Source organism: Lipotes vexillifer, unplaced genomic scaffold (genome assembly GCF_000442215.2).
Source record: "Lipotes vexillifer unplaced genomic scaffold, Lipotes_vexillifer_v1.1 scaffold317, whole genome shotgun sequence".
NCBI lineage: Eukaryota > Metazoa > Chordata > Mammalia > Artiodactyla > Lipotidae > Lipotes > Lipotes vexillifer.
The window spans coordinates 2,071,529-2,079,696 of record NW_006782029.1 but is presented as its reverse complement, the minus strand read 5'-3'; the positions used below and the strand labels follow the sequence as shown (position 1 = coordinate 2,079,696).

At 37.5% G+C, this 8,168-nt stretch overlaps 1 protein-coding gene across 2 annotated transcripts in view; it reads left to right on the top strand.

The window, feature by feature from the left end:
• FOCAD (focadhesin) overlaps positions 1–8,168 on the top strand; it is a 294,494-nt gene that overhangs the window by 187,633 nt on the left and 98,693 nt on the right. The window lies entirely within an intron of this gene.

Below are 8,168 nucleotides of genomic sequence, written 5' to 3'. Positions count from 1 at the left end.
GGGAAAGAAAAAAAATCAACCTTTGGTTTTAGTGTTTATTTAATTTTTCTTTTAGACCACCCTTTTAAAATAAAGTTACGTTATTTTTTGCTTGAAATCTGATCGTTGCAGATGGTAGCAATACTAGAGGGAAGAGGGAAGTTGTAAAGCACTTGGGAAATTTGTTTTTTTGTTGTTTTTTAAAATTTTATGACAGTTACTCATTCAGGTATATATAAATTAAAATGTATGAATGAATAACAAAACAAAATATCACAGAAAAGAGGTTTATTTTACATAATTTAAACATAAGTTATATACAAATTATAAATGAAAATATATAAATTGTAAAAATTTTAAAGGATATGAGGTAAAAATAGTGCTTCTACAGTATGTTTGTATTAAATCTTATTTTGAGACATAATTTATAAATCTTGTCATCACTAATTTGATTTGATTATATTCTGTGTCATACCAATTGCCACCAATTAGCATAGCCAGGTTTTTTGTTTATTTGTTTTTTGGCCATGCACGTGCATGGCGTGAGGAATCTTAGTTCCCTGACCAGGGATTGAACCTGTGTCCGCTACAGTGGAAGCGCAGAGTCTTAACCACTGGACTGCCAGGGAAGTCCCAGCATAGCCAGATTTTATAGACCCACCTCTATGCTAGCCACCCATATTAGTTTTATATATTTAGTTAGAATTGAAATTATGTAAATATCTGGTTCAGAACCTTTTTTGTCTAACACAGTGTCTTTATTTAACTAAGGAGGGAAGAAAGATCTGGGGAGAGCAGTGTTTCTCTGGGAAGAAGAGAGGTTTAATTTCATAAAAGGAAAAAGCATAGGTAATTTCTATATTTGTTCTCCCTAGCATATTATTTATTGGTATGGCGAAGAGAGAGATTTGGTACCTTTTTGGGTTTTAAAGCTGTGGACTTAATGTGGATGACCAAATTGTTAAGTATTAATGGAAGACTAATTTTAAAAGTACCATCAGAAAAGAAACAAAAAAAGTGTTAATGTGGAGGTAGCAGAAGACACCTAATAAATTTAGAAAATGGAATCAGAACTTATGAGGTGTACCTTAGATGTGAACAGAGAAAATATTTGGGTTATGATACTTGTTGCTTGTATTTTAGAATGCCTAGAAAATTTCAAGAGATGAGAAAAGATCATAATTTTAGGAGTCAATTGGAAGACACATTAGAATTCTGCCAAATCTATGGTAGGATCTTGTTTGGATTCATTTTCTGCTTACTATAATCCATTTTTTAAAAAAAGAGATAGAGAATGAGCCATGCAGTTTCTCAGACTCTATCTGACAACAAATAATAAGAATTTTAAGAGCTAGATAATAAGTATAACAATTGCAATAATAATAGCTAATAACCAGCTCAGATGCTTCAAAATTTGCCATGCATATATTAATTCATTTAATCTCTATATTCACACTGTGAGGTTGGTACTGTTAATGTGCATGACACAGGTAAGTAGAGGAGCCTGGACATTGAACCCAGGAAGTATGATTACCTAGTTCTTGAACTACCTTGTACCATCCCAGGGCAATCAGAGAACAATTTTAAAATACCTTTGGTTTTTTCCAGGATGACTCTAGTATTTCCTAGCTCTCCTCCTTTCTTCTAGTGTTTCTTTTGTTGCAGTCCCTTTGGTATTTTTCCAGCTGAAGTTTCTTCAGACTTTGCTTTGGTTCCCATCACTGCTCTGTTCTGAGTCTTTTTGTTTTTAAAAAGCCTGTCGACATTATTTCAATCTGTGTATTAATTTACCCATTGATGGACCTTTGGGTTGTTTCTACTTTTTCCAGCTTATGACTATAGCGGCTATAAACATTATCATACAGGTGTATGTGTGGACATCTGTTTTCATTTCTTTTGAGTAAATAACTACCTAAGAATGGGATTGCTAGGTCTTTTGGTGAGTGAATATAAGAAACTACCCGACTGTTTTTCTAGTGACTGTCCCATTTTGAGTGCCCACCGGCAATGTAAGGGAGTTCTGGTTGCTCTGCCTTCCTTGCCAGTGCTCAATATGGTCAGCTTTTTAAATTTAGCAGTTCTCATAGTGGTTAGTGGTTTCCCTTTTGTGGTTTTTAATTCGTGTTTTTTTTAATGACTGCTGATGTTGAACATCTTTTCATGTATTTATTAACCATTCATATTTTTTCTTCCATAGAGTGTTCTGTTCTTTTGCCCATTTTTAATCCAGGTTTTTTGTTTTCAAATGAGAGTTCTTTATATATTCTGGATATAAGTTTTTTTAATTAGAAATGTGTTTTGCACATGTTTTTACCTACTCTGTAACTTGTCTTTTCATTTGTCTTTTGAAGAAAAGATCTTTAGTTTTGAAGAATTTCTCAAGTTTTTTATGGTTCTTGCTTTTTGTCCTACCCCAAGTCTCAAAGTTTTTCTGCTTTTTTTTCCTCTGTGTTCTCTTTTTTTTTAAATTTAAAAAAAAAATGAGGTATAATTTATGTACCGTAAAATTCACTCATTTAATGTGTGCAAGTCAGTGGTTTTAGTCCATGCACAGAGTTGCATAGCCATCACCACAATCAATTTTAGAATATTTTCATCATAATGAAAAGAAACTCTGTACCCGTTAGCAGTCGCTCTCCATTTTCCTCACATCCCAGCCTTCAGCAACCATGAATCCACTTTCTTTCTGTGTAGTTTTGCCAGTTTTAGACATTTTATATAAATGGAATCATGCAATATGTGGGTTTTTTGGTATGGGTTTTTTTACTTAGTATAATGTTTTCAAGATTTATATGTACTATAGTATGTATCAGTAGTTCTTTCCTTTTTACAGCTGAATAATATTCCATTGTATGAATATATCATATATAGTTTATCCATTAATCACTTGATGGATCGTCTAAGTTTTCTTGTAGAAGAAGCTTTATGGTTTAAGATTTACATTTTAGCCTATGATTATTTGAGTTAATTTTTCATAAGGTATGAGTTATACATACTTGTTGAGTATACCATCCTTTCTTCACCTAGGCACCTTTGTCAAAAAATCATTTGTCAGGCTTCCCTGGTGGCGCAGTGGTTGAGAGTCTGCCTGCCAATGCAGGGCACATGGGTTTGTGCCCTGGTCCAGGAAGATCCCACATGCCGCAGAGCGGCTAGGCCCGTGAGCCATGGCCACTGAGCCTGCACGTCCGGAGCCTGTGCTCCGCAACAGGAGAGGCCACAACAGTGAGAGGCCCACATACCGCAAAAAAAAAAAATCATTTGTCCATATATGTATGGGTCTATTTCTGTACTTAATTTTGTTTCATTGTTCTAAGTGTGTAGACTTTCATCAAAACCACACAGTTTCACTACTTTTGCTTTATAATAAGTCTTGAAATCAAGTAATATGAATCTTCCAATTTTAGTTTAAATTTGGCTGTCTTAAGCCCTTTGCTTTTCCACATAAATTTAATTATTTATTTATTTTTGGCTGTATTGGGTCTTCGTTGCTGTGCACGGGCTTTCCTTAGTTGTGGCGATCGGGGGCTACTCTTCGTTGTGGTGTGTGGGCTTCTCATTGCAGTGGCTTCTCTTGTTGCAGAGCATGGGCTCTAGGCTCATGGGCTTCAGTAGTTGTGGTGCACAGGCTCAGTAGTTGTGGCGCGCAGGCTTCAGTAGTTGTGGTGTGCAGACTCTAGAGCTCAGGCTCAGTAGTTGTGGTGCATGGGCTTAGTTGTTCCACGGCATGTGGGATCTTCCCGGACCAGGGCTTGAACACGTGTCCCCTGCATTGGCAGGCGGATTCTTAACCACTGTGCCACCAGGGAAGCCCTCCACATAAATTTTAAATCAGCTTTGAGTAGCTACAAAACAAGCCTGCTGCAATTTTGGTAGAAATGCAAATTGAATTTGTAGATCAATTTGGGAGAGAATTGACATCTTAATAATATTAAGTTTTCAACTCATACACAAGGTATATTTCTCTATTATCTTAGATCATGTTTTATTGTTTCCTTACTACAAATCTTTCACATATTTTGTTAAATTTAATAAGTATTGCATATCCCTAAGTATTTTTATGCTAGTACAGTTAGACTGTTTTTTGGTTTGTCTTAATTTCCAACTGCTCATTGCTAGAATATAAACATGTTATTGATACTTTTTGTGGCCTTACTAAACCCACTTATATATTATTGTAGCTTTTTCTGTAGATTCTTTTTGTTTTTCATTGTAATGTTGCCTATGAATATAGATTGTCATACTGTTTTTCTCTTGGATCTGTGTGCCTTTGATTTCTTTTTCTTGCCTGATTGCACTGTGTAGGACCCTTTGGTGTGGTTGAATAGCAGTGGTGAGAGCAGAAATTCTTATCTTGTTAACAGTCTTGGGGGAAAGCATTCAGTGTCTTAATATTAAATATGATGTTATATTTAGTTTATTTTAGTGTAGAGATTTTGTAGATATCCTGTATCTACGCAGTAGATAGATTTTGTAGATATCCTGTATTAGGTTGATGAAGTTTCCTTTTATTCCTAAAGTGCTACGGGTGTTTATTACAAATAGATGTTGAATTTTGTCAAATATTTTCCCTACATTTATTGAAATGATTGTATACTTTTTTGGTTTGTTGATATGATGAATTATTTTATTATTTATTATTTATTTTTTATCTTTTGCGGTACGCGGTCCTCTCCCTGTTGTGGCCTCTCCCATCGCGGAGCACAGGCTCCAGACACGCAGGCTCAGTGGCCATGGCTCACGGGCCCAGCCGCTCCACGGCATGCGGGATCTTCCCAGACCGGGGCACGAACCGGTGTCCCCTGCATCGGCAGGCAGACTCTCAACCACTGCGCCACCAGGGAAGCCCCATATGATGAATTATTTTGATTGATTTTCTAATGTGAACCAAATCTACATTCCTAGGATAAACTCCACTTGATTATAATGAAGTATCCTATTTATTTATTGCTGAATTTGATTTGCTAATAATATTTTGTTAAGGATTTTTGCATCTTTGCACCTATGAAGGGTATGGTTCTGTAGTTACCTTGTAATACCTTTGCCTGATGTGTTATCAGGATAATGCTATCCTAATAAATAATTTTTCCTAAAATGGGCAGTAGAATTTTCTAGTGAAAATTCTGGGCTTGGAGTTTTCTTTAGGAATGTTTGTAACTATGAATTCAATTTATTTAATACATGAAACTATTTATCCATCTATCCCTACTAATCCTGAAGTGGGGATTTGGGTGGCACAGCGTACGTGACAATTAGTGTGTCTCTCTCCTTTTTTAAAGTATAAATTTTATAAAATCTGGGAGTTTGTTTTGGTCATGTGTCGTTCCAGTGCTTAGTATTCCTGGCACATAGGAGACACTTTGTAAATGATTTTAATCCTTTTGAAACTTGGATGTGTCCTATACTTTATATGTGCATTTAGTGGGATCATTTCCTTTTTCCAGAAATGTTGCTATTAAATTGATGGTGAATCTGATAATTGTTGAGGTCTTACTAAGAAGTGACATTATTGTCATTTGAACAAGCTGTTATATACTGTTGGTGGTGTTATTCATTTATATGGTTTAGCCTCCCCTCTCTGCCAAAGGTTACATATACCTATAGGATATTCTGTGGCCCTAGCGCATACAACTATAGATGGGTGAGTGTGTGAATGGATGGATAAAAGAACTTGGTTTTGAATGTCCCAGTGCTCTGCTCTTCATATTTTGAAGTGTATTTTGCTTTATGTAATTGTCAATATTTCTAAATAACTGTGTTAGTTAAATCAAGTATTTTCAGTGTCATGGAGAAACTAGCTATTTAATCTGTGATGAATTCTTTTGGAAAGCATTATATCCCCTTCTTCCTAAAAACTGTTTTTGTTTTTCATTGACTTTTCTTAAAGTGAAACTCTCCCACGTTATACTTTCAGAAGGATCACAGATCTAAGTCTGATTTGGGTTTGACCTGACCTACCAGGAGCAGTTCTGTATAATCACTGTCCTGTTTAGATTTCTCTTAAACTGAAGTGCCCTCTCTCTCTTTGCTCCTTTGAACAGGGGACAACCAGGGGTCATTTCAGATCTACTAGGGCTTCTACAAGCTCAAGTGACTGTCCTCTTCTGCCCTGATTTTTTTTTTTTTTTTGCGGTGCGCGGGCCTCTCACTGTTGTGGCCTCTCCAGTTGCGGGGCACAGGCTCCGGGCGTGCAGGCTCAGCGGCTATGGCTCATGGGCCCAGCCGCTCTGCGGCATGTGGGATCTTCCCGGACCGGGGCACGAGCCTGTGTCCCCTGCATCGGCAGGCGGACCCTCAACCACTGCGCCGCCAGGGAAGCCCTTCTGCCCTGATTTATAACTACTTCTCATCCTGAGACTAACTTGGCTCCTGTTGATGAGGAAGCTGAAGGTGAATGACAGTTTCTTTCCCTGAAAGTTGCTGACTGTCTTGTCATCCTTTGGCATTTCTAACTCTGACATGATACTCTCATCTAAATTGGATGATACTGATTTGTCCCTGGATGAGCATGGCAGCCTTGCTTCATTATTTCCTCCATCTTTGGGCACATGCAAATTTTCCTGATCCTGCTGCTACCCAACCATATTTATGCCTCAGCATTAGGTAATGAGCTCTTTTTCATTTTTATGTCAGAGAAGCCTTTATCAGGCTTATTGGCAGCACTACTGTGAATGAAATCTTTTTTCTTCTTTCTTTCTTTTGAAATTGATCATCATTTGATTTGTTTTGCCTTATAAGTTAATTTTTTTCTTCTGCCTTCTTTACAGTTTTTCCCTAGATACCCAAAAGTACATGTGATATAACCCATCATTTGCCCTTTTCTTTCAGTTCCTTCTTTATTTAAAAACATATTTCTTATGAAAACATGGAGTATGTTAGTATTCATGCAATATGAAACAATTAGGTGAAAATTTTGAATAATAATTGTGAGAAGTGGTATCTGTGCTTATTACACATTCCCCTTAGAAAACACTGTGAAAAGTGTTGTTTGCTGTATTTTAGAAACTCCATAATTACCATGTGATGTGAGTTGTTATGGTAACAGGGTTTTCCCCCTTCCTATTAAATAACAAAGTAAATGGTTGCTTGAGATGTGATTGAATTGTCAGCTTTCAAGCTAATGTTATCCTCATGGGAAGGGGGAGTGGGGGGAGAGGTGAAGAGAGAGATAGACTAAGCTGGAGAGAGAATGAGCGGGGGACGGAGGGAGGGTGGAAGGAGAGAGAGAGTTTTAAATGTCCAGAAAGCACCTACAAAGTGATGAGTGTCATTTTACTTTAAAAATGTGTCCTCTATAAGCCCTCCCTTCTTGTCTTCCAGTCACTATTTGTCAGGGGACAGGAATAATAGAAAATGTGTACTGTGCAAACAAGATTACTATTGACAGACAACTGAAGCCTATGATTTCTTATTTATAAACAGTGGGACATTGAGTGGCTTTGGGGGTCTCTAACACTAAGCACAAATGGTTTTTCTTCTGGGAATGTGGCAGGAGCGTGTGTATGTCACAGACCAAATGTAGTGGCTCAGTATTGGTGTGTCTGGGTAGCAACTGAAGTTAAATACTTTTATTCTTTTGATAATAATATATACATCTGGGAAACATGAATATGCCTTACTTTGTGAGACTGAGGTTTTAAAATCAATAACAAACACTTTACCTGTTGATTTTTTTTTTTTTTTCTTTTTTTTGCGGTACGCGGGCCTCTCACTGTTGTGGCCTCTCCTGTTGCGGAGCACAGGCTCCGGACGCGCAGGCCCAGCGGCCATGGCTCACGGGCCCAGCCGCTCCGTGGCATGTGGGATCTTCCCGGACCGGGGCACGAACCTGCGTCCCCTGCATCGGCAGGCGGACTCTCAACCACTGCGCCACCAGGGAAGCCCTACCTGTTGACTTTTATGTGCTGCTCTACCTTATCCCATTCTGGTTTTACAAACAGCCTCACCAAAGCTTGTCTTACTTGATTTAAATTATTTATTGAAGTGCTGTTAAAATGGGTATTTTCTTATAAATGAATAATTGTATTTGTTAAGATCACTCAAGAGGTAGAAAACATTACCAAATTTCTGGGCAATATATTCTGAACAGTAAATTATCTAATTAGGTAGCCATGTAGTTCCTTCAAGAAAAACATGCATCAGTGAGGAAACAACATCTCCTTTTTCATTCTGTCTTTTGACATTCCTGC